Genomic DNA, 27,205 nt, shown 5'->3' on the forward strand with positions numbered 1-27,205 from the left:
TGTCACTTCATTTCAGAATAATTTCGCTTTTACATGTTAGGAGACGAAATAATATGTGTAAATGAGGGCCAAGCACACTTGCAAACTTTCCCTGTCAGTTTGTAATTACTTCTAAGTTATCAATAGATTTGTGTTCTTGCCTAAATACAGGATTGCAGTTTGCAAATAAATTGGCTAAATTGGAAGCTTGAAGGCCACAAGCCAAGAAAGTAATGTTATTAACTTCTGTTACCTGTGTCACTATAACTTCAGGACACTTGCAGATAAATTCTTTGCCAGTTCTCATTTCCAATAGCAAGGTTGATTTTTGCATATTCTGGCTGAAATGATGTGCTACAAATCTTTCATGAGGTAAAAGACTAATGAGGGACCTCTGCGGTTCAGAGAATAAATGGAGAGTCCCTGTGAATGCTGCAGATTCCTCAGTGTCTGTATTTGTTTAGCAAATATGTAAAACAGTGATCTGCATTTGTGGTTGTGCTAATTTATGAGTCAAGGACTCAGCTTTAAATTTCTATTGCTTGTTTCTCATGAATGTTCTTGGAATTCTGGGACAGCATTTGTGAGCTATGTTTTCAGTTAATCAAATTAAAACACATTTTGTGTCACATAAACTGGGTTCAGATGATGAAAATGTGATTTATGAGGATATAGGGTTTTCTTTACCTGTCAAATTTTGTGATATAAGCCTTTAAAAAAATCTAAAATTTTTTTCAACAGAATTCTAGTTTAAAATTAGTGGGCTTTTAAAGAGCCCCATCTAGTCTGGATATCTGGCTGTGGTACTTAGGTGGCATTGGCAAGGATGTAATTTTGGTGAAGAAAACAATTCAGATTTGAATATTTTAAATATTTTGCTGAAGCTTATTTATTGATATTTTACTGTGGAATCATGCATGTCATTAGACTGTCACCATTTTTAGTTTCATAGAGAAAACCACAGTATGTAACTTTATATTGTGGTATTAGTATTTATGGACTTCTTTACCAATGGGTGTTTAATTAATAAAGGAGACACTCTTAGTAGTTAATAATTTAAATATTAGTATTGTAAAGGTTCATTTAGGAAGAGAAAAATCCTGAAATCTTGATCCTGTATTGAAGATTCTGAGAGGTCTCATGTTCCATGCAAGGATGAGAATTTTAAACATTTTGAAACACATGCAGAGATGTATGATAGAAACAATCCAGTTGTGCTGCTTTTGTCCTGTGTGACAAGCCCCACTGATAAGATTTAACTGGAGCCATGTTTTTAAATAGAACATTGATTTTCAAATAATGAATAGGAATAAGAACTTTCTGTGTTCATAAATTCTGTTTTCATTCCAAAAGGCATTTTTTGCCAGTCCAGGCCTAAGCAGAAGCTCCTATGCTTCATTATTCCACTCACTTACCTTTTTTGGAAGGGTGAGGGTGTGGCTGATGGTTAGAATTGGAATTTAGTTGCTCCCCTCTCCCTCTCACCACTGAAATGTGGCCAGGAGGGGGAAAAGTTAGAGAGGATCTTAATCCCAGCCTCCCTGCATGCAGTTCATGTGCCATCCAGGAACCTGATAATTTTGGGGGGTTTGAAAGTTCCTTTCACTGGTGTATTGAGACTAATTTAATTCAGCAAAATTTGTGTGTGTTTGGGAGTAGTTTCTAGCACGATCTGCTTGTTTGTTAACATATTTTAGTCTTCTATTTTCTTCTTCTCTATGTGTTGAATGCTTAGTTGTTATTTAAAGAAACAAGTGTTTCACAGAGTTGTAAATACTTATAAAATGAATATTTTGCTTTAGATTCTGGGAGAACCTTTTAAATCCATATCAGTGTGGTAAGAGAAATCTCAACTTCTCTGTTTGCTTCTTTTCTCCTTGGGCTTTGTGGAAAATCAAGTTGCAATGTGTTTGCAATACTTTTCACTCTGTGTTAAGACACTAATTTTTATCCAGTCTGCTGAGCACTTCAGGTGAGTGTTGAAGGCATAATGATGATGTTATTTAATAGATAAATTGGAAAGTGGCGAAGTCAGAGGAATTGTTCCTTTGTTCTGTGCCTTCACCAAGGTGAGGGTAAGTGACATTCAGCAGGACGTGACTGATCTGTTGCTCACTGTCTTGTCTTTATACCACACAAGTTTGGGAATATCTGCCTGCCCTTTAGAAATTTGGTGGGACTTCTGGATTCTGCTTGTCTTTAATGAGCCACTAACTCAATTTTTTTAATGTGTAACTAATTTCTCCTTTAAAAATTAGAGATAAATGCAGAGATTAAAATAAATACAAGCACTGAGGATTTTTTTTCCTTCAGGGCTCTAGCATGGAAATGTAATCACCCGGGAAGAGATCTGGGTTCTCAGAAATGAGGTCACCTTGGCAACAAAATCTTCTGTTATTGTCTGCAAGTAGCTAATCAGTGATTTGGCAGAGCAAGGAAGGATAAAAGGGACCTCTGAGCCATTTCCTGTCTGTCTGGTGCTCTTCTGCTGTACAAGGTGATGGTGAGGTGCTTGAACCAGAGGCTGAAGGAGGCTCCTGCCCCAAAGGGAATTAGAGAATGCCAAGAGGGATCTGATGTCATGGTTTGTAACACCCCAAAGCTGCTCGCTCACTCCTCCCCAGTGGGATGTGGGACAGAATCGGAAAAAAATTAAAAATCATGGGTTAAGATAAAGTCAGTTTAACAGGACAGAAATGGAAGGGAAAATAATAATAATAATAATAATAATAATAGTAATAATGATGATGATAAAGAATATACAAAAGCAGTGATGCACAATGGGATATTTCACCACTGCTGACCGATGCCCAGCCAGTCCCTGAGCAGCAATTGCCCCCAGTTTTACTGCTCAGCATGATGCCATGGGGTCTGGAATATCCCTTTGGACAGTTGGGGTCTGCCAGTCCTGGCTGGGTCCCCTCCCAGCTTCTTGTGCCCCCAGCCAGCTCTGGCAGGGCAGTGTGAGGAGCTGGAACATCCTTGACTCAGTGCAAGCACTGCTCAGTAAGAACTAAAACATCAGTTTGTTATCAACATCATTCTCATCCCAATGTTCACTTTCCCTGACCAGTCAGGCAGCAATGGCCTAAAGTCTCTTCAATTTAAAGCCTTTTTTGTTCCATTTGTGTGTTTTCCCCCCCTTCTTCTATAAATTTAATTATGATTTTAAGCTGTCTGGAGCACAAGTCTGATAAGGAGCAGCTAAGGGGCTCAGCCTGGAGAAAAAGAGGCTCAGGAGGGACCTTGTTGCTCTCTACAGCTCCCTGAGAGGAGGGTGGATATATTTATGTTGAATTTATATCTACAAAAAATTACTTGTGTGTTGCTGACCATCTCAGCCTGCAATTCTTTTTTACAATTGAGCTTGTAGATGAAATCTTTGCCTTCTGCAGTCATTAACAGGAAGATTTGGAGTTCACTGCCATAGAATGCAACTGTGGAAGAGGCAAACACACCCTGTAATTTGGGTGCTGTTCTCTACTGATAACGATTTCCCACTGCCAGGCAAAGATAAAAGAAATGAATAATCAAACATTTGCATGTTTGTGTGAAAAACAAATTAAATAGAAGTCCTGTTTCTTCACATTTCTTTTTTGTGTCAGTGTAACCAGCAGCGCTTACTGAAAAATTAGGCTGATATTATGGATTGAAAGAGCAACTCCAAGCATAAAGTGGGCAGGGAATTCAGTGCCTGTTTTCCTTGTTTTTCCCAATTCGTCACTGCCTTAATCTTTTTCTGTCTTCAAAACATTGTACAGGCATTTTTAGGCTATTTTTTTAACTTTTTAGATGTCTTAAGTGTAACTTGTCAGTAGATACTGCAGCTGATGTCTTGTTTAGGAGACAACAACAGAAAGATTCTGAAGGGTTTTTTTTTGTCATTTACTAGTGTCAAAAGTGATGTATTTTATTTTATTTTATACTGGTTTGCACATATTTTTCAGGGGGAACACTTTACAAAAAATACCATAAACCCAAGTAAACATGTAGTCATAGCACATTTTAGAGAACAAGATATAAAATGCTGGTTTCACTGTATTTATTTTTAAAAGTGTGACGGGCCATGTAAATTGTTTGTACTTGGTGACAGTATCCACTGAATGCTGAAAATCAATAAACAGCGGCGTCATGGCTTTAAATGCCAATATTCAGCCAGGCAGAGATCAATGTTATTAAGATACACACAAGTTAATGCTTCCATAGTTATTAAACAACAAAATAAAAATCCATGTCTGGGAAAGCACTGCTTAAACAGCAAAGGAGTGGAGATTAGAGAGTATTTGGAAAAAAAGAAGAGAGTGTGACAGGTGAAAATGCAAATTCAAAGCTTTATGCAGCACTGGTGAAGGCATAAAACTGTTGCTACACATCAGAACAATAATTCAGCACTTCAAAGTCTTATTTTTATTCTTTTTTTTGTTGTAGTAGGAGCCACAAACTGCCATATTTTTAATGAAGAACACCTGTGGTTTAATTGTAAAGCTTTAATTAAAAATGCCAGTTGTATTCTTTATCTTTCAAATGTATGAAATGTTGTAAAAAATAGCTTCCTTTTCAATCTTAAATTGTTAAATTCAAGATCAAGGAAAAGTTGTTTTTATCAAGTTTAGCAGAAAAACTGACCTGGACACTAAGCTTCTAGATCTCCAAAATTGGTAACAAGGAAAATTCCATCAAATTTTCGAATGCTTGGGGTTTTATATTTAAGAAAATTTGCTTTCTTTTACCATAAGAATTTGGGGTTTTTTTAAATTCAGAGAGATTTTTCAATTCAGCTCAACTATCCCAAAAAATTTGCTATTTTCTTGTGGTTTAATTCCTGCTGAATTCTGAAAAAATGCATCACTTTGTGAATATATTAAAAAAAATGTAAACAATAAATGTCTTTATTATAATATGAATTATGTATTAAAAAGTGGAAAACTTTCTGCTATTTGTAAAAAGAAGCAAGCAGACAAAAAAAAGATACTACCCTGGCAGAGAACACACCTCTCAAAAAAGAAGAGGGGGCAAAAAGAAAGGAATTTGCCATCACTTGAGCCATCTACAGGTATTAATTATGGATAATTAAGGTGATTGCCTTAAGACAAAACACTCTTCAGGATCTTGCAGGATTCGATGTGGGGAGAGAGAACAGTGCTCCTTAACTCAGTACCAAATTGTGGTTATGCTCAGCGAGGTGAAGCTTTTACCTGCTCTGGCTGGTTTACAGGTAACAGGCAGCTGCTGCAGACTCTAAAGGATGTTTCTCCTGAGCAATTCATCCAGAGAAGCTGTGGCTGCCCCTGGATCCCTGGAAGTGCCCAAGCCAGGTTGGACAGGGCTTGGAGCAACCTGGGCTAGTGGGAGGTGTCCCTGCCCATGGCAGAGGGTGGCACTGGATGAGCTTTAAGGTCCCTTCCAACCCAAAGCATTCCGTGATTCCCTGATTCCCAGTACACACCACCCTGCTGCCCGGGTGAATCTGCAGCCCATTGCCCCCTCCAGAGCAGCAGGGCTCACACTGCACTGATAGTGTGCATTTATTACAGGTAATCACAGTAAATGCTGCTGTGATCTCCACTGACACACCTTTGACATCCTGTATTGGGTATTTTCTTAAATTTCACATCTTGCTGAGGGCTGTCTTGTTTCTTTTGTCTTACAAATAACTTGAACTCCATCTTTTTGACAGTGATTATATGAGCATAAACTGGAGACAAAAGATTGTTTTTGCAAGGAAATCTAAAATTTCCACATTTTTAGCAGGTTTTCTTAAGAATACAAAGTAATTTTCCTTCACGTTGGAGTGATAGTTTCTTGGAGGTGAAAGGAAAACAAGCCTGTCTCTACCTTACTGTTTAAAAAGAAACTACTTATAAGCCTTTCTTTTAAATATGAACTACTCAGATTCCCTTTTTCAAGATGGCAATAATGGATCAAATTACTCATTACAGAGTGTTAGAAAAAACTGAAATATTATTTTTTTGCATTTGTATTCCTGACCTATTCTCCAGTGAAAAATCAGTTCATCTCTGAAAAAGAGACTTAGTTTTTAAGTATTGTTATTCAGACAAAATCACTTTTAGAGCAGACATTCCTCCAGCTTGATTTTTTTGTTCCCAAAGCATTATCTCACACAATTTATTTATTGAAAATTGTCCTGAAAGCAGTTTGAGATTATTTTACATCTCTTGTTCTGTCCTGCCAAACTGTAGGACCTAATAATTTTCTGTTCATAAAGATGCCAACTCTGTCCCACTGAATCCCTAAGTCAAAATTGCTTGAAGGGTTGAGTGCAGGTAGAGTTGGAATTTTTTTCCTGCTGATACTCAGATGAATATGATGAGAAAAACAAAGTAAACACCTCCTGAATGCTTCACATTGCTTGTTAAATATTAGGCAACATTTTTTTTTTCTAGGTATGGAAAAAGAAACATTTTAGGGACCCTCTCCTTACAAGGTAGTAGTCCCCACTTAAAAACAGACAGACAGGTGTGATTTCCAACAGACCTCCTGTAACCATGATAATCCCGTGCTGATCTTTGAAATTATGGAAGGAATATTCGTGAAATGAGGGCAACAACGCAAGAGGATCCAGGATGTTCATTGATTTCTTGCAAAATTAAAGAAAAAGGAAAAGAAAACCTACCCAGGAAAAAAAACCCAAGCAAACACAAAATTAGTGATTATTACATTTATTTTAGCCCACAGTGTAATGCCTAGAAAAGAAGGGAGTGCTGTCGGCCTAGGTATATGGAATCAAAGTGAAATATGAATGTGAAATGTCTGTAGAAATAGAAAACACAATTAGTGGGTGCTGGATGTTATCCTTCAGTGTCTGAGCTGTTTTAACAGCTGTCTGCAGAGGGAAGTGTGCAGTTCACTGAGGAATACTGGTTCCAGATTGAAACTTTTATCCAGACTTCACTCGTTGGAGTGTAATTCCACTTACCGTTTCCAGGTAGTAATTAAAGGGTATTTATACCTAGTCCTGTGTGAATGGAGGCTGGATAAAGCCTCCAAGAATTTATTATGGTTTTGTTAATCCTTTCCAGTGGTACCAAAGCAATAATTTCGTTCTGTGAGGCCCATTTAATGAGATACTAATGCACCAAGCTGATTAGAGGGGCAGCAATTAGATCCAAGCACTTGTTTGTTAATGAGGAAGCTGCTTCTCTGAGCTAGACAGTATAGTGGGGCTGTAATAGTTAACTAATACCTTCAGCTAATGATACATTCTTAATTAAATACGATTGTGCTATAGTGGCAGAAAGAGTTCTTACCATGCTTTTGTCTGATTACATCACTTGCTACATTAAGTTCATTAGAAACATGAAGCAGCGAATAAAGGCCAAGGGAGATGAATCATTTTTAATGAATGATGAATTTTACTGAAACCATTCACTGAGTAAGGAGAAATAATAGTTACAAATAATGTTGCTCTTCCTCTGTGGTCTACTAAAATATATACATTCCTGGTGCTTTGTTTTGGTGTTTTTGTATTGATTAACTAAATGCCTTAGCAAAAACAAGATAACCAGAGCTCAACCTCATCTAATATTCTATTTTAATTTCCTTCAGGATTTTGTCAATGTAAGGATAAACACTGATGTGAGCACTTCTATGACAGTCATGTCATGAGAGAACAAAAGATTGCTTCTAAATATAGCAGTCTGCTCTGAGTCAAGTGTCTCTAGGCAAGCCTAAGAGCAGAGGGAGAACACAGGGCTGTGAAACCAGGTCAGACCGTGGCTTTGGAAACCAAGGACTCCAGAAAATTCAGTGCTAGTGGCTTCTTTTCATGTATAAGAAAGAAATGTACCATGAATGCCCAAGTAGATCTCAACAGTGTCCTCTCAACAGCGTAAAGGTGGGGCAATATCTCCTGAAACCCAGTTTTCAGCAGTTTTGGGTTCTGTATGTGATTATCAGTGTTCTCATTTCCAAAGAGCTTGTTTTGGACTTCAGTGTTTGTCACATCAACTCCAAAAAAAAAATCCCCAAATCATCAAACTTGGCTTAATAGCATGAGTTTGATTAATTCTTCACTCTTCACTGCTATCACGGAATAGCTGAGATTGGGAGGGCCTTTGGATGTCCTGTAGTTCAAGCCCTCTGCTCAGACCAGGACCATCTAGTCCAGGTTTTCCTGGTCCATGTCTGATAAAGTTTTGAATTTGTCCAGTATCTCCCCAAATGTTTCCTTCTAAATACATTTCTCTGTGTACTTTCTACTGCAAGCTAGGTCCAAATTGTTATTTCCTTGTGAGGCTGGGTTAACACTGGTATGTTGTATGCGGTCTTTTACTGCCATTCTGCTTGACTCAGTCTTTTATAGAGTTGTCTGTTGTCATTTTTGTTGAAATAATACTTCATGAAGTAATTTCTTCGTTTCTCAGTAACACAGCTGTGCCTATATCTGAGGGAAGGGACTGTGTTTTTAAAAGCATATGATTCACTATTTATTAATTATTAAATATTTAATAGTGATTAATAGTTCTTGAAACTGTTTCTTTTGCCTTACTTAATGTTTTGACTGCTGTCTCCAGCCAGAATTTTACCTATGTGAGATTCCTAAGAAAAATAGTCTGGTTTTCCAATACTAATCCTGATGAATAGCACCAGAAGTGACAGACTTCTATGAGCAGGTTTAAGGAAGAAAGTGGCTTTGTTTGGGAAACTTTTCAAGACAGGACTTGGGCTTTTTGTACAAAAAATTTGCCAGTTTGCCTTGTGCATCTTGGGTACTGTCAAAGATTAAATCGATGCTACTTATAGTTGAAAACCAGCAGCATTGTCATTCTTTATTTTTTTTTCCAGATTATTATCCTTTTTAGCCCAGGTATATGAAGATGCTACTTAAATTTTAGCATTGTGAAAACCCATTTATATGAAATAAATTACTCTTCATTAAAAATGCAGCTATAAAATTTTCTAGTTAAGGAACTGCCACACTGATCAAAGTTTATATTCCTAAGAATACCTAATGTTTCCTCTGGTAACTCTACTCAGGAATTTCTCCCCAGCAGTAACACTTGTCTTTAGCCAAGCTGATATAAAGAATTTTAAGTCTCAATAGATGGAAAATAATTGATAAGGTGTAATTGATACATTTTCATTTCTACAGTGCATCGAGGCAAAACTTGCCCTTTAACAAGTTTATGGTATTTTGGAGTTTTAATGTTTATGTACAGCTTGTGGGACTCCAGGCTGGGAAATTCTGGAAGATATATTTGCATATTTAAGGAGAAAGATTTTCAGTGACTTAATAAATACATTTTCATTTTAAATTAATGGAGTTGAAAATGTGTAAATAAATTATGTCCAAAAATATTCTGATTTTTATAATGACTACCTTGGGCTGTGTTGCTCACTTTTCTTTATGCGCTTCACTGCTTAATTAGCTTTTCCAATTGTTCCAGGATTACATGCAGGATAAAATACTGTGTTGGACAGTGGGATATGTGGAGTTTTAGAGGGATTTCCACATTTCTGCACTGGCATCTTCATATTTGCACAATGAGCCAGGCTGAGGCCTTTCTGAGAAGATTTCTGAGGGCAAAAAAAAGAAATTACTTGAGATGTAAATTAGGGGTAAAAAGGAAAAATGAGAAACAGTCTTTGAGGTTTTTGTGGTGACGTGGCATTGCCAGGATAAAACAACTCTTAAGACTCTTCTCAAATTTTATATGATTTTGAGGTCAAAATGCCTCCAACAGCTAAAAATTATTGATCTGTGTATAAGATACTCCAATTATCTTCATGTGCAGGGCTTTTTAACTACTTTATGCTCAAACTATTACAGGTTTTAATATTGACCACTAGCTATATCTCACAATCAAAAGTTTTTTTGTTTTTCAGATGAGAAAAGTTTAAAACATGCTTAGAAATGTGTCTATTTTTTTCCCCTCATAAAAATCCCCAGTGCCTTTTATTAAAGACTGGATTGTAGTCACAGAACTCCATTCTTTGTGTCCTCTCTCTGGCTGTCAGCTTTCTGTCCCCCTGAAGGTTGCAATGCCAGAGTTATTACAGGCAAATACATCAAATGGCTTGTCAAATCATGCTGATTCCCTTTCTAATCTCAGAGCAAGCTTTCACCTCTTCAGAGGTCCAGGAAGGTTATGAAATTAAATTCAACAGTTAAAGGAAAATTCCTGCAGATGCAGAAAAGACTCTGGGTTCACAGCCTGTTTGCACTCTGTGTGTGCTGCAGGATTTACCAGTGTCCCAAGGGGAGGCAATGGAATCACAGAATCATGGAATGGTTTAGGTTGGAAGGGAAATTCAAGAACATCTCATTCCACCCCCTGCCATGGGCAGGGACACCTTCCACTATCCAGGTTGCTCCAAGCCCTGTCCAATCTGGTCTTGGACACTTCCCAGGATGGGGCAGACACAGCTTCTCTGGGCAACCAGAGCATCACCACCCTCCCAGGGAACAATTCCTTCCCAGTATCCCATCTAACCCTGTCCTCTGGCAGTGGGAAGCCATTCCCCCTTGTCCTGTCACTCCATCCCTTGTAAATTGTCTCTCTCCATCTTTCCTGTCAGCTCCTTCAGGCACTGGAAGGCACCAATTCGGTCACCCCAAAGCCTTCTCTTCTCCAGACTGAACCAAATGTTAAGTGGCACCAAGTAAGAAGATGTATTTTATTTTACCTTTATTTTAATACAGTTGCTTCCTAAGAGTAGAATATAAAACTCTATTTAAAATATGTAAATCACATTAGTTTCCTTCTTTAGTATTTTTGATATTTTAAAGGAAAAAAAAATCTAAAGGTATGTAATTCTCAGGCCTTTGCTAAATAATTTTCTTTTCTGAATAAATTAAGACTAGAGAAGGTAGTGACCTGCTAATTATAAAATCTGATACTTCCTTAATTTTTCTGATCCCTTACTTTTCTTCTTTTCCTTACATTTAGTTTAAATGAGTCCTGCTGTCTAATTACACCTAAAAGGATTTTACTTTAATTACTTTCCACTGTAGGTGTGAAAATAAGCAAGCAGTTATCACAGCCATTACACCAAATGGTGCAACATTAAATTTCTGACCCTACTACTACCAGACAGGGCTGTTCAGTTGCAACAGCATCTCAGTGTAGTTGAGTCTAATTATTGCCTTCTGTGAGTGCTGTCTTTTGAACTTTGTGCCCTGGAATTGTCTCGTTCACAACTAAAAAATAACAAGTGCCTTCATTGAAGTGCAGTGAATTCTCTGGCATTTTAAAATAACTGCCAAAACCAGCTGGGGAATAGAAAATAATTGCCATTCAAATATACTGTCTTTTGGGTTTTCCTTCTTTCTTTTCTAGTCTCCTGTGCAGCGAGGTTCCTAAACCATAAGTAGCGGGAAATATTTGGGAGGAAATCAGTTCTGTTTAATTAGGTCCTTGTTGCAGGTAATGTCTCCCTGAAGTTTCCTTCACCTGGAGAACTTTCTTTTAAAACACCAACTGTGGTTCTCGTATTAGAGAAGGGTCAGTTCTCGAATCAGAGCAAACTGCATCTGTTAGATCCCAAATCTTCCACTGAGAACTTGAGGATGGGGATAAATGTGGGGTCTTACCTGCTTTGGGAAGTGTCAGCCAGAGCTCTTCCAGGGACAGGTGTGTGGATTGCAAGCAGAGTGCCAAGGAAACTGAAAATAAGATGTTTTCCCATCTTCTGCAGGGCAGGATGGGACAAAAATAATATTAATTTCTTTAGATATATTTGCTGTTTCTTTCTGAACTACATTTTTCTGAAATAATGTGTCAATAAGTAGAAACAAACGTACACATATATTTATTTCTCCTCATTTCCTATAACAGAGATTATAATCTTGTTTCTAAACACTGAGTGGAATTTCATACCTATTTTTGTTAGGCTTGAATGCCACAAAATGTGATCTGAAATGCACCTTCTGCTGTTAACATCTTTAAAGCTGTGAAGAATTTCTAATATGTGCAAACCCTGTTTTTCACTTCATTCTTCTTAATGAACTGAAAAGCTTTCTTCGCTGTTCAGGGGGAAATGGTAATTTTTTTCTTTATCTGCTCATTTTAAGAACATTATAGGTATATTTTCTCTTTAATCTTCATTATACCTCCTCTGCCTTAACGTAGGCTTCACCTGTATTTTAATATAATCACAGATTTGTTTAGTGCTCCTGTAAATAACTATGGTAGCAATCTCCGGTGATTGAGAAAATTCATGCTCAATTGCTCATATATGTTATTTTGACTTAATCTCACTGATATTTATTAATATGTACAGCAGGAACACATTCTCAAAAGGAAACACAGACATACCAGTAACTTTGTTCTGTCGCCTGTCTCTGAGTTATTCTTTGTAACAGTTGGAAAGTTTTATGCATAGCATAAAGATTTGGAAAGGCAGTAAATATTATCCTTATTCTGTAAATGCTTTCACCACACTGACTTGTAGGCTTGCCTCCTGCCTTAATTTCTTAGTGTATGTAGCCTGCCTTCTTATTTAAGGGACAAAGATTGTCTTTGCTTGGCAAAATTTTCACCAAAACGAGCATTATTCCAACTTTTAAGTTCAGCACATACAGAAGGCAAATGATGATGCCTGTGCTGGATAGTCAGGAGTACCTAGTTAATTGCATTAATTTTTAATATTATTGTTCCACTCTTTATGATTGGAGTGTTTCTGAGTATTTGTGTTTGCCCTATAGTCAGTGAGAGACCTTACAGCTATTGCAGTTCTTCAGTTTTGGAAAAGTCAAGGGAGGAAATGGCAACTTCATCGAACTGTTTGCCAGAGATTGCATTGCATCGTTGTTTCAGTGTGCCACAGAAATGATCCATTTCACAAGGTGATCTCTGCTTCACTGTTGAGTGGCACAGACTCTTTCTCTGCTCTGTATTTTTCTCTACTTTAATATTTATGTTGCAGTTTGACTTAGTGCTGGCGGAGGGAATGGGAGACCCAAGCATTGGTGCAGGAGATGCAGGAGGGGTAAGGAAGAGCACTGGCCTCAGTGGCCTGCAGAGACTTAGAGCTGAAAAGGAATATAATAAAATAGAATACTGCACTAAGAGGCCAAGATACGTACATCTCCCCTCCTTTACAGCTTGTCTAGAAATTAAAATACAGTGCAAGTCTTTAACTGGATCCAGTCTTTGTTTCCTTTTTCCACATGGGCTGTAGAGTTTGTGGAATCTAAAGGAACTTCACCATGAAAAGAGCTTTTATGTGTAGATGTGGCACTTGGGGACATGGCTTAGGGGTGGCCTTGGCTGTTCTGGGTTGACTCAATGATCCTGAAGGTCTTTTACAACCTAAATGATTTTGTGATTATGTTTAAATCCCCTTGTTGTGTGTAGCAAGGGCAAGCAAGAGGCAGACCAGAATGTGTATCTCACACCCCCAGGAAATCTGGTTGTGGGTCATTGCTTGGAGTTAGATTTTCTTTCTTTTTTTTCTCTCATATAAACTCTCATATAAACTTGCTTGGAGTTAGATTTTCTTTCTTTTTTTTTCTCTCATATAAACTTTCTTCCCCTGGAAACACTCAGAAAGGCGATTATGAAGTTTCTTTGAGGTTTTGTGTCCTCACTGATTCCTCTTGCCAAAGGGAAAACCTTTGAAGACAATTTGTGCTGGTCGTGTTTAAGGCTATAGCCCAGCTCACTAACTTTATTTTTTTGATAAAAGCTAATAAAAAAATATGGCATTGTGTAATACACTGGTATCTTGTTAATCTTGAATAACAAAATCAGAATCAGATGATCATTTCAGTTTGATGAAAAAGCAAAACAACTGAACTTTATTGCTCTGGTTTTATACATATAAATGATGAGACTGATGGAGAAATGAGTTGAGAATATAATTTAAGGAATCTCAAGTCTTAGATCATGCATGGGTTCTCCAAGCTATCAGTTATGGGTAAAATATTTCTGACAAAGAAAGCAGGGAATTTCCTAGTGCGTGAAAAAGATGCATGAGGAGCTGATCAAATTCAGGTGAGGAAAAAACCAACAGCTTAACTTTAATAGATATAAATATACTCTGAAAGTGTTTCTTTTAATTTTCTCTTGATCCTGTTAGGTTTCAAGCTATGCTTAGGTAAAACCACGGTTTGAGCTAAGTGTCCAAGAGGGTACTCCTCTGGAAAATCAAATGGTGATACAGACCATATAGGAATATTAATAGAATGATTTATTTTTTAACCCAGTATGGCCATTCCATTTCTATTGTCTAAGATTGTTCCCACATTTATGTTTTATCTATTTGACTTTGACAGAGAATTAGCAAGGAAATCTATATTTAAAATTTTAGAATCTCTGTACATTTTAATAAGGCTTAAATATAACATTCTGCTAAACACTGTGGAGAAAAGGCCAACTGAAATCACTAATTGCCAGCCACTTTTTTTAGAATGGCAGAATTATTTTTGCTTCACAATAATCCTCTGCAGTTTGGAGCATGTTTGACTACCAGTTGTTAAATGAGCTTGTATCATCTAAGAGTGGGAGAAGAACATTTGAGAAAGCAATTGGAGTATATTTATTTTAAATAGGCAAATTAAACTGTCACAAATACTGTTAAGAATAATTTCTAATAGACAACCTTTACATGGTTTTCAAAAATAGCAGTTTAAGCCTATGTGTAGTTTTGCATTATCAATTTTCTTCTGAATTTGATGGGCTTCTCTAAATGTTTTCTTGTATTTAGTTTATTGATATATATTCCCACCTGATCTTTAGCGTGGGTTTTTTTGGTTGCTTTTGGTTTGGTTTGGGTTTTTTTTTTTTACTTTTAAATCTTGGTTAAATGTGAGAGTATGAGAAAGTATTTGCAAGTGTCTTGACATTAATCACATTTTTATTGCAAGAGGTTTCTTCCCCGTTTGAAAAATCCTGTGGGAAATCAGAATCATTGAGGTTGAAAAAGACCTCCAATACCATCAAGTCCAACCTTCTTTCAGACCCTTACAATACCCTAAGAAGGACCAAACTGATACTTCTTACTCTCAGAGAGTTTCCTCTTTGCAGTTTGTTGGCTTTTCTGGGTTAAGATGATCCATCATTTTTATCTTCCCTGGTGGACCCAGCTGACCTCATCGCTGCTCCCACCATGATGGCATTACGAGGTGTCAGGAGGGACTTACAGCCCTTAAAACTGCTGGGTGGCCTGGGCTGAGCTCTGCTGCTCTGGCTGTTCATGGGTATTCTCCTTTCTCTCACTCCCAGCTGGTTACTCCTTTTCTCAGGAAAATGGATTTCTTTGTCCTGCAGCTTCTTTGAGGAATGGTCCCAGCAGCTGCATCATGCTGCTGGAGTCTGTTCCCAGCCCTAAAAGATCTCTGTGCTCTTTGTCTCTTTGGAATTCAGTGCAGTGATACGTTGGCAGGTGAGGAAATGTCACGTTGTGGTGGAAAATAGGTTTTAAAATTAATCTTTAGGTAAATGAGCAGATAAGGGATGGACTTGTGTAAAGGAAAGACTGAGTGGCAAGGGAATGGAGAGAAATGAATATCAAAAACTGTTGAGTAACGAGAGGGGTGAGGGCATCTGTGTAACAGGCTCTTGGGTGAGAAAAGGAGGTTTTTGGGACTAAGCAGACTTACGCTTAGAGAAGTTAAGTTAAACAGTGGAGATAATATGTGTGCACACTGGAAAGAAAGAAAGAAAAGAGAAAGGAAAGGAGGAAAAAAGGCAAGGGAAAAGAAAGGAAAGGAAGGGAAAGGAAAAGGAAAGGAAAAGGAAAGGAAAAGGAAAGGAAAAGAAAAGGAAAAGGAAAGGAAAGGAAAGGAAAGGAAAGGAAAGGAAAGGAAAGGAAAGGAAAGGAAAGGAAAGGAAAGGAAAGGAAAGGAAAGGAAAGGAAAGGAAAGGAAAGGAAAGGAAAGGAAAGGAAAGGAAAGGAAATTTCTTCTGAAGAAATACGTCTGAAGGGGTGTGCTTTATTTTGGGAATGAACAGCTTCTGGAAGAAAAGTTTTGTTTAGTGGAAATTTGTTCTGGCACATGTTTCTAGAGGAAAAGAGTTTACAGGCTTCAATCCAGACTCCTTAATGTGCCTTGTAACTGTGAAGACTCCGAATTGTGAGAGAAGGGTGTGGTTCCTTCTGTAGAGAACTCACATTGGAGAGCAAGGAGGCCTGAAAGGTTTCAAAATTAAGCTGGCTCTGTAAATTGCAATAACCTTCCCAGACAGTTAAAGTGAAGAAATACCCCACCAAATGTGAGAAGAAAGGATGATGTACTTCAGCAATGAAGAACAATACATTAAATCATATATTACGTTCTGAAACAGAAGTCAGTATATCCTTAGATCGTATTTTTTCCACATAAAGTATGTATTGTCACTTGGCTGAGGATTTAATGGGGGAAAACATGAATTAATCACAAAAAATTCTATAAAGATGGGTTACTCATTGTAAGAACTCTGTTATGAAAATGAAATAGGTGGTTAGATATGCAATAACAGGCCAGTATGCTTATTTTTCTGGAGGCAAATCAAGTAATACATTAACTTATAAACTCCTTGGCACACGCATTCCAGATTTCTTATTAATAGGAAATCTTCATGTCAGTAGGTTAATTGTGTAGGCACTTGTAAACACGGAATGGAAATCAGTCACAAGTAATGTCCACTTTTCCAACATTTATTGCTTTCTTATAAAGAGCTGTTCTAAACTTCTCATCAGAACTGTAGTACTGGGAAACTTGAATTTCTGTGGTCATTTGTATAAACTCCCTGTGGTTCAAAGTATAATTTAAGGGTTAATCAGTGCTCTCCATTGTATGTGGAGACCCAAATATCTGAAAGAATGACGTTTATTTTGTGGGAATCTTGAAATCTCAAAACACTCACCCCCAAACCTATTGGTCAATATGACTGGCAAGAGTAAAGCTTTGGAGCATTTCACATTGTTCAAGGTGGTGATGGATCTTTTACGGAGAGGAAGAAATATCCCCGAAGATACTTGAACCTTTCAAGTTAGGATGCATATTCTGCATAAGAAAGAAACAGGCAATTTTACATCTAATTTCCAACTCATCTGAATTTTTGGAAGATGGTTTAGGTTCTCTTTACATACAGTATCTACATGACTAAGTTAGCAGTGCTTAAGGGAAGTATTTCATCTGACTCATGGAACTGAAATTTCTGGGGTTCACACACTGCACAGCCTTACCATATATTCGGTACTTGAACTCCCTGAGAAATATAAATATCTCTTTCCTCTGAAAATAGACCAGATCTCTAAATATCAGTGAACCAGCATCTACCAGACATTGAATACTGAAGCAAGAAATGGAAAGTCCTGCAGCAACCTCAGCAATCTATGAAAGAGACCAAAGGATTTTAAAAGGGATATCTAGAAGAAAAGCTTGAGGAAGAGTTGAATCAGCTTTGGTCTAAACCACTTTAAAATAAAATTAAAAAGGGACCACTGTGGTGATTTGGATGTTTGTGTTCCTTGTAAGAGTAAAAGCTGGATTGTGTTTAGAAGTTAAGTAATGTCATATAAGTTCCTAAAAATTTTTGGATAATCCAGCTAACTTTCCCAGTGAAATATAACCCTGACACAACCATTTAGCATCAGTGTCTAAATTTGGGAAATTGTTTTCTCACAAAAAAAAAAAAAAGCCAGAAAGAGCACCAGAACAATTTATTCACTTTTACCTCCCAGCTTCCATTGTCAGAGGAAATGGAAGCCCCTCCATTCACCAAAACGGAGGGGCTGTGGGGCAGGAGGAGAGAAAAGCTCAGATTTCCTCAAGTCCCACAGATGCAAATACCAAAGCATTGTATTCTGAGTTCCCCAAGTGGTGCGTTCTCTCTTTAAATGACATTGGCACACACACCTCTATGTATTTTTCAGGACTGAACATCTACAGGGTGTCTTTGTTACCACAAAAGAGATGGGAATGTCTGCTGTTGTTCCATGGGTGCTTCAGGAGAAGGCTTTTAGAAATAGAATGAATTCTTCCTTGTTACATTCTAAAGTATTTCTACAATAAATGGTCTCAGTTACGTTTTTAGTGCATCTGGCAGGTTATTGAGAAATGGGGATTACAGCTGAGTTGCAGAATTCCTCCTCCAAGTGGTGAACTATTGAAGAAGAACCCTCTGCTTTGAGAAGGGTTGAAAAAATGCAACTGTTGGATAGGCTCCCCTACTTAATTTTAATTTCAGGTGCAAAGATCCATTTATTCTTAACTGTAGATCTGCAACTTTTTGCCTTAATATAAAGACTTCAATATAAAAATGCAGAATACACTAAGGATGTTATCCAGAAGATACCAAATAACCCTTAACAGTTCCTTCACTCTCTATTGGCTTATACTTTCTTACTTTCTCTTGCTCTGTTTTTTTAACAGATTGTCTTTAGAGTTGCTGTTCCCAGTTTAAATGTTTATGAAGATGAGCTTCCAAATAGCAGTTAATTGGTAAATCCTTGCAATTGCATAATGAGTTATTGGCCTAGCTCTGGCATCGCTCTCTGAGGGATATGTGATACTATTTCTTTCTCTTTGCCATCTTCCAAAATTTTATATAAAAAAAGAAAGAAATACACAAAGCATATTTAATCTTTTCTTTTGCTGTCATTGCCATGGAAACATTAAAAGTAAGAGGAATTGTAGGAAGAAGATAAAAAGGTAGAGACAAGGAAGGAGATACAGAGCAGTAAAGAAAAAAGGAAGGAAAGTGGCAGTGATTTAGTTGTGAGACAATATTTATGTATCAATTTGTTCAGAAATTGTGTCTTACTTGGAAAAGCTCTACTTTTTAGACCTGAAATGCAGGTTAGTTTGATCAATTTGTGTAAAAATAAGAGTATTCTTTCCATTCAGTAGAAATACTGAAAAACTCACTTCAGATAATGTCTTTTCTGATGTTTTCATGGTATTATAACTCTGGTAATGGTGGATATTTGCAGTTGAGTTTCATTACAGTAGGTTGAATATTTCTGGGCTAAGCATGTGTTCTGTTTGCTCTTCTATCCTTTTTATGTGTCTTGGACCACTGCCCAAACCCTTTGGAAAAAAAAAAAGTCCTCCCTGGTAAGTGTGGAGAAGTTGCTGCAGTCGGGATCCTTAAATGTGATTTGGTCTGAAGGACTTTGAGAGTGTATTGATGCTCTTTTCTCGGATGTGCGAATCTAATCCAATTTTATCTGCATGCTCTTACTATAAATACCGCAATTTCCCTTGTAACCAGCCACTCCCTGTTGTTTTTCTCCACCCAGCAGTCCCTAATTTCTCGGCCCTGTTTCTGGCTGTATGTTACAGAGTTCCAGCAGGTGGCAGCCCTGCCGCGTTATTTCGGGGTTTGGAGGGTGGATAAAGCACGGCGCCGCAAATGGCTTCTTTTGCAAAACTCTTTGCAGCAATTCCGAAGTTCTCATCCCTATCATGCCTGTGATTTACCACTTGGAGAGAATAATGTCCCCAAATCTCCATTCTACATCTGTTTTATCCTATCATGATGTCTGCTGTCATATTCCACAGTAATATAAGTGTGTCACTTCTGTTGTTGTTGCTGGACTCTTCAATCCCATGTTGTGGTTTAACTCTAAAACACAGGCAGCAATTCCACTGCATTAAGCTGATAAAGGCAATACTTTGTACAAAACCGTGTTCTCTGTTGTGTTTTTAATAAATGGATGTTACATGACTTGCTGCCACTATTTTATTTTGGGAAACTGGTGCTGTGTTTGCATAGCCCAGTGCTGTGTGGGAGTGAAGTAGGATGCTGAGAGGATTAGGCTGGGGTGAGCATCTCTGTGTCACCTGTCCAGTCCCCTCTTCATTATCTGATACAGTAACACAACTCCCACTGCATCTGTTTTTCCCTGTTTATTTTGTCTGTTAAGCAAACCTTCAAGCTATCCATTTTAAAAGATGTTCTGGCATTTGGTAAGTACAGGGCAGAACCTGGTAATGTAGGAATTTCTTCTGCCAAAGGACAAACAGTAAGTTTAATGATACTGCATTCATTAGAACTGTGTTTTCAAGCATTTAAAAGCCAAAAGTGTGTGGTCTGTGTGACATTCTGTAAGTCTTCTACATGCATCGATCCTTTAAGTCTTACTTGGGTTCTGGAATGAGAACCTGCTCCTGGAGAGAGCAAGGGCATAAAGCAGAGGAATCCAGCTTTCTGGATAAAGTATGGATGTCATGAAGCTGCTATTTTCTGGACCTACTCATACATATGTTATTGTCACAGCCCTTTAAATAGAGTTGGTGTTGCTAAGCAATATTCAAATCATGTGAAGTCCTTCTGAAAGCAGTGAATACCTGTTAACATTCCTTTGGGCTATACTCGCTGATTTACTACTAGCAAATCATGAGTACTGTACCAAGTTCATACATTTTCCCTTGTTTTCCTTTTCTTTGTTGTTCTGTTTTTACTCCAAGAGTTTAACCTTTAAATGCACAGCTGCAAAAATTGAACGGAGCGAGTTAGAGCAGGGAACCAGTGGGGAGAATATGGGAGGAAGGTACCCAAAGGGAAATGCTGGGCTCATTAATGCATGTTTTCTGCTGTTCTGCTCCTTGAATTTCAGAAATTTAGAAAGTGGAGATAAGAATTGCCAGACAGTGGTATTGCCTGGCAGCCTGTAGAAACCATACGATGCTAAGTGAGGCTGCCTGACCCAAGTGAAACAGAAAATTTAGGCCCTTTCTTCTTCCTGCTAATTCTTGAAAGAGCTGTTGGGATACTGCCTGGTTATAGCGCTAAAAATTCCTCCAGTGAAGGGACACATATAGATACCAGTATATTTTTAGAAGTGATGCAATTCATATTTTAGGTAGGGTAGTATATTTTTACATTCTTAGTTGGAGATGAAAGGAGATGTTCTCATAAAGAAAAGCTTTATTGCAATTTATGATGGGAGTGTAGGCTGCTACTAGTTGTGAATGATGTAAGTAACCTGTGGATATTGAGCCGTGTGTTGCATAAATTCTATTTCTCTGTAGAACTAAGATTTGGTGTTAGTATTCTTGCTTTTATTTCAAAAGGCATTGTAGTCTTTTCCTTTCAATGAATTAAATCTTGGTGGTGAATCATCCTCTTTAAAGCTTTAGGAGGTTTTTTTCCCTTAATTTTTATATCAAACACACACACACACAAAGAGCAAAACAGAGGAATTCTTCTTTTGATATGCTGCATATGAATCTCCTGTGTGTCAATGCAGCTTGTTAAAACAAGATTTAAAGAGATACCTTACTGGGAAAATACGAGGTTTCTCTTTATATTAGCTGGTTCTAGTGAGGAGAGGAAAACAACACAGAGTTTTAAATTTGAGAAACTCATTTATCAACTTACTGAACTTCAATATTTTTTTTTTTAATTTTAATTGGATCTTGAAGAAATAATTTCATAAAAAGATGGCAGTTTTGAAACCTGGTGTTTTACCAGTGTGTTGTAAAACATCTGCACTGGGTCACTGTCAGGAGTAATGATGATGACAGCAGTTTACTACAGAAGTAGGTAACAACATCACAGTTCAGAGCTCTCCTCTGGTGGGTGCCACACATACTAATTGGCTTAATGCTTTTAGGAGCTGATTAATGAGGTTTCTGAGACACACTGCAAATATTGGAGTGCTTTAGCAAATAGCAAGTTAAACATTAGAGGAAACAGCTAGCGAAGAAAATATTTGAAAGCCTAAAATATGTATTAAATATACGTCTCCTCAACATTTATATTGTTCCTTGGTGCATTTCAATGCAATTTGTCTCCTGCTTTCTTCTACCAAAGAGAAATAGGCTCTAGCACAGGCTGCCCATAGAAGCTGTCACTGCCCCATCCCTGAAGTGTCCAAGGACAGGCTGGACAGGGCTTGAAGCAACCTGGGATAGTGGAAGGTGTTCCTGCCTGTACTAGTTTGAAAACAAACTAGTGGAAGGCACCAAGTAAAAATGACAATTTAATAGGGAAATAAAGGGAAAAACAAAATAAAGGCAGAAAACACTGGGTTAAACTAACAGAGTCAGGATACAACCTGACACCCTGTTAGTCAGGGTGGTGGTAGCAGTCCAATAAAACGGTGGCTGCAGTCCTCCTGAAGTGATGGATGTGGTTCTGTCAAAGCAGTGATCCTGTGGAAAGGGTCTGCTCTTCCTCAGAAGGTCCAGTAGTGTCTATGTAGCTCCTGTCCTCTGGAAATCCAGGGAAAAGGTTGGCTCTGGTGTTCAGAATCTCAGATTATATCCGGGATGGAATGCTTGGTTCCTCCCTCTGGGTGGAGCATCTCACAATGGGATGATGAGTCATGAGGCCAGGTGTTGATTAGGCTCATTAACAGAAGATAGTCCGGAGGGAGTTATCTCTGAGTCATGAGGCAGGACAATGATGGGCCATTAACAGCAAGATAGTCTGGGGGGAGGAGGCAAGGAAACACTGCCCCACCTGATTTCAACAGCTCCTGAGGATGGTAATAGAATACACTGCAACCCAGGACACTCCTCAGGGCAGAAGGATGGAACTGGATGATCTTTGATGTCCCTTCCAATCCAAACCATTCTGTGATTCTGTAATACGTTGAGTGATCAGTGATTGTGTTCTTCATTAATTCTCTGATATTATCTGACTTGTTCTGTGTTTTGAAGTCAAAGATGCTTTATAACCAAAGCAGCTCCACCTGAGAAATCTGGAAGGAATTTCTCTCCACTGCTGATCTTTGGTCCACTCTCCCTTCTCAGGGTGATTTTTTCCTAAGTTGGAAGCTTATACTGCACCTACTTGGTTGGTGATAGTCTTGTGGTTGCAGAGGCTTTAATTTGTGACCTTTTATTTAACTTAATTTCGTCTTTCATTTGTCTTGTGGTATTTATAAAAAAATTGTGACACTTCTTTTTCTTACTTTTCCAAGTACATGTTTAGCTAACCCGGTCCTAGGTTTTTTGTTACACATATTTCAGCAGACAACATTCTGGGAGCCAGTGTCACCTGGGAATTAAGAAATGCCAAATGATAGCTTGGAAATACCAAAATTTTGTGTTGATAGACTTTGCCTTTTAGCACAAAAATCCTGCCTTGAGGTAGTGCACATTCTTTCATAAGCTGTTGAACTCCTAAGATTGTATTTTTGGCTACTGTCTTTCATCATTGCTTTTGTAATTTTTTAACATATACACATCACGTAGCATCTTCAGCACTGGTAGCAATGTTCCTTCTTGGATGTGAGAATAGAAGTCCAGAATCAATATCTAATTTTTCCCGGCGTACAACTCCAAATCGAGCTTTGGAACATGGATCTAAACTGGGATTTTGTTTTTTCAGGGCTTTGAAGGGCTAATATGCCTTTTTAAGGACAGTTCTAACCTCTGATCAATTTTTAATAAAGTTTATGGGTGTCCAACTCATAAGTAACAAGGTGGTGATATTTTTTCTGATATTATTAATTATAAGCTTGCTGTTATATTTACTTTTATTTGGACAAATTTTAACTGCTCAAAAATAAGAAGTTAGGATTTCAAATCCCCCATTTTAAAATTCTGACTCTGGTCTTGACAGTTCTTGTTTAGTTAATTCAGGATTTCATGAGCCCTGTAAAATCTTGGCTTTGTCTCAGTTTCTCCTGGTGCTGTGACACTTTGCTACTTACTCATGTTGATATAGCCAGCAGTTGGCAAAAAACCACCAGAAGACCATCTCAAGAAAAACATGAATCTAATGTCTGATGGAGAAACTTGTTCTGGATCTGGAAGAGGTACTTTGTGTTCAGATGCAACATTTACATACCCATTATCACACTTAAAAGGTAATTGCAAAAATAAGTAGTCAGTTGAGGTCAATTCACATCATTAATCAGGGTCATTACAGGGAAATACAGCTGCCTTTGTAATTAGATAGGTACTTTAATAACAAACAAGATAATCTCTAAAGACTGGAGTTTGGTTGTGCTAAGAAGAGACCTGCTCCTGCAGTAACCTTGCTATTTCTAGATTCAGGTGCTGGTATCCCAAGATTTGTCCCAATCTCTTTAAATTTCAGCCTTTTCATGACCTGTGATCTCTCAGACTGTGCAGCCTCAGAGTTTAATGCAGCAGGGAAAAGTATTTAAAGCTCCTTGTCAGTGAGTGAGTCCTCTCAGTGACTGAGCCTTTGATGTCAGTATTGTCAATGAATCCCCTTCCTGGCTTTGAAATGCAAAAAATACCCAGCACTGGGTGCTGATCTTACCCTGTGAATATTCCAGTGCTTATATCACCCTGCGTTTGGAGTTTTCCTGCCAGATCTGGCTGTTATTCCATGCTGGCTGAAGGAGTAGTTACCTTCCTAATACTTCAGTTTTTCTGAGAGCAGCACAGGTGATGAGCCCTCTCATTTTATAGCCTTGCACCAACAAAAGAATCCTGACTCCTGGCGCTATTTCGGGATAAAAGAAGAGGATGTTGTCTTCTTCCACAGAACTCCTATCTGTTTAAGTCAAGGAAAAACATATTGCAGTACTTGTGACTGTCAGTGACAAAGAAACTTTCTGTAGTGTGTGTGTCTCTGTATCATGGATACTAATGAGGCATGTAAACCCCACATTTGTTACTAACTTCACAGTGATTGATCATTTGCATCGTGTGTGGATAATTACTTCCCCAAATAGAATTCCTAATATCATGACAGCTCTCACAGCCCCCTCAAACTGATTCACTTGTGTAACTATGGCATCTTCTTGTTGTATTGTGCTGCAAAGATTGTCTGATTAGTAAGAAATTGAAATTTATTTGGATAATCAAACTTAATGTACGTAACAAGGAAACTTAATGATCTCCTAGTAGTTCTTACTGTGAATTTTATTCTCAATAGCAGAATTAGAGATTTTTTCCCAACATTAGAACATAGAACTGGAGTTTATGAACTGCCATTACTGTGCTAATACGCAATCAGAGAATACCTTTTGATGGAAGGAACCAGTGGATGGTATCTGATCAAGTCTGCTCAAAGCAAAACTGCCTTCAGTGTATGATGAGGTTGCTCAGGGCCTTGTCCTTTCACACTATCTCCAAGGGTGAACTCCATGGTCTCTTTGGGCAACCTTAGTCCTTTCCAGGGGTCCTTTCCCTCTGTCCGTAATGGGAATCTGTGATAAATAAGTAACTTTGTTTTGTGCATTTTTTGTAAAACAACCCATCTCTTTTTTTTTTTTTTTTTTTTTGGATGAAATTTATATAAAGCTTACATTTCCATTAAAGTAGTTTTTATTCTAAGGTAATCAGTAAAGAGAGACTGTAGGGGTGGAATCCACCTGCAGTGGAAGAGACAAGGGGAGTTTTTGGCACCAGGCTGACTGGATCAGTGAAGTGGGCTTCACACTGGGGGAACAGGGTCCAAAGTGCTGGTGAAAAATATGAGGGGTAGTGGTTACATGTCACTGATGGGGAGATTCTAATTAGACACAAGAGGGAAATTTTTCCCAATGGGAACAGCCATTGGAATAATCTTCCCAGGAAAGTGGTAGATTCCCCAGGGCTGGACACATTTAAGATACAGCTGGACTGGGTTCCAGGCCATCTTGTCTAGACTGTGCTTTGGCCAAGAAAGGCTGGACCAGATGATCCTTGAGGCCCCTTCCAGCCTGGCATTCCATGATTCTGTGAAAATATTTGCACCTAAACTGAACGAGATGTTTTGCCATAAGGTTGAACCAAGTCATGTATAAATAGCAGACCCTGCTATTCCAGGCTGTTCCGTGTACCCAATATGGGTTAGCAATAGTAAACTGGTAATATATTTGATTGCCATAATTAAAGGCATTTGATTACATCAGCTTGGAACATTGTCTATAATATGATTAAAATCACGCTGGGGCGCATTCAGCAGATTTACATTTCAATAATACACAATATGGGATGAAAACCTGGCAGCAGACTGAGGGATTCAATGTTGCATGCAGGAATACAGAGCAAGCACAATTACAGTGTTCAGAAGGAGCAGACAAGTAATGCATTTCAACAAATTTTGCCTATGTCTTTGCTTAGTCTTCAAAATGAAGCTTCAGATTTCACAAGTGCAGCTTGTAACTTGTTCAAGGTTCTTTTATTAGGTATTTTTGAAAGTGTTGAAAGACCAGGATGCACATTCTGTTGTCTGTATGTACTTCGCATTTTAAATGAAAAGGTTAGCTGTGGTCTTTTCTTCACTGAAACATCTTGCTTGAGTCCTCATTCTTTTCTTTCCTCTGTTGCTTTCGGAACCTGATGTTTATTACTTGTTTTGTGCTTTGACTATTTTTGTACCCTTTTGTCTTCTAAAATACCTGTTCTTCATCTCTCTCATTCTTTGGTTTCCCACAGTTTACGTCTCCCCAGCATAGAAAGCATCCATACTGATAATACTTAAGATACATTCTTTGAAATGGACTTTCTTCTAAGTTAGAGGCCTAAGAGAAGCTTTCCTCTCTTTAGTCAGAAGGATTCCTATACATCCTTCTGCTTCACTGTCTTTATTATATCTAAATTCCCAAAAAGTTAGAGAAAGAATGGAAAAGTAATGGACTTTGAATTGAACCTTAAAGATATTCAAAAATGAAGACAGGAAAAGGGAGTGAGAGCATGGAGACAGAGCTGTCAGGAAGCAAACCATACAATGGAGCAGAACTTCGTAGCAATTTTTGTCTCTACTTTTTATGTTCGTCATCATTTTTTAATACTGTAAAATTTTTGAAGCAGCCTGCATGATTTATTGGTACTAATCGTCATGCAATTATTTGTTGAGTTGGGCTGATAATTGGGAAATCTCTTGCTCATATTACTGAATTTTTGTCAGCTAAATTCTTATATATGGAATAAGAGCTAACTTCCCTCTGTAGTTTTACTAGTATACATCAACTTCAAACTTATTGAAAATGTGAGGTCTCCAATTCGCCAGTCTCAAGATTAATTAGAAAAATCTTATCAAACCCAAAGAATTTCCTTGTGCCCTTGAAGTGACAAAGTCCCAGCACCAAAGAAGTGATAGAACAGGCTCAGTGTTACTTTGCCAAACCGACCACAAGATAAAATGCATGTTATTCTTGGGTGTAAAGCAAGACTCTTGTGTTAGAGCTGAGAAAAAAATCGGTGGAAAGCTGTGTGAGAGGAGAGGACCTTGAGAAAAAGGAACGAAAAAGGAGTTCCTGAATCATTTTTCTATGGAGTTTTATCTGTAAGGAAACACCTGGGTAGATGAATCTACCCCATCCCAGTTTTGGAGTCAAATACCATAACTCTGTTTCTCTGGTTAAACATTTTTCTCTTCACTGTCATGTTGTGACTGGTAGTTTCCACTTGATGCCT

The 27,205-nt window shown here is 38.0% G+C and overlaps 1 protein-coding gene across 5 annotated transcripts in view; it reads left to right on the forward strand.

Moving 5' to 3' along the window:
• CTNNA2 (catenin alpha 2) overlaps positions 1-27,205 on the forward strand; it is a 466,491-nt gene that overhangs the window by 157,488 nt on the left and 281,798 nt on the right. The window contains exon 1 of one of the 5 annotated variants that reach the window (XM_032107993.1): positions 10,525-10,602. The exons of the other annotated variants lie outside the window; for them this stretch is intronic. The gene's annotated coding sequence lies outside the window, so the exon portion shown is untranslated. Of the gene's footprint in view, positions 1-10,524; positions 10,603-27,205 lie in introns of those variants that run through there. 5 annotated transcript variants of the gene reach the window in all.

The sequence above is a fragment of the Corvus moneduloides genome, chromosome 5 (assembly GCF_009650955.1).
Source record: "Corvus moneduloides isolate bCorMon1 chromosome 5, bCorMon1.pri, whole genome shotgun sequence".
Taxonomy (NCBI): domain Eukaryota; kingdom Metazoa; phylum Chordata; class Aves; order Passeriformes; family Corvidae; genus Corvus; species Corvus moneduloides.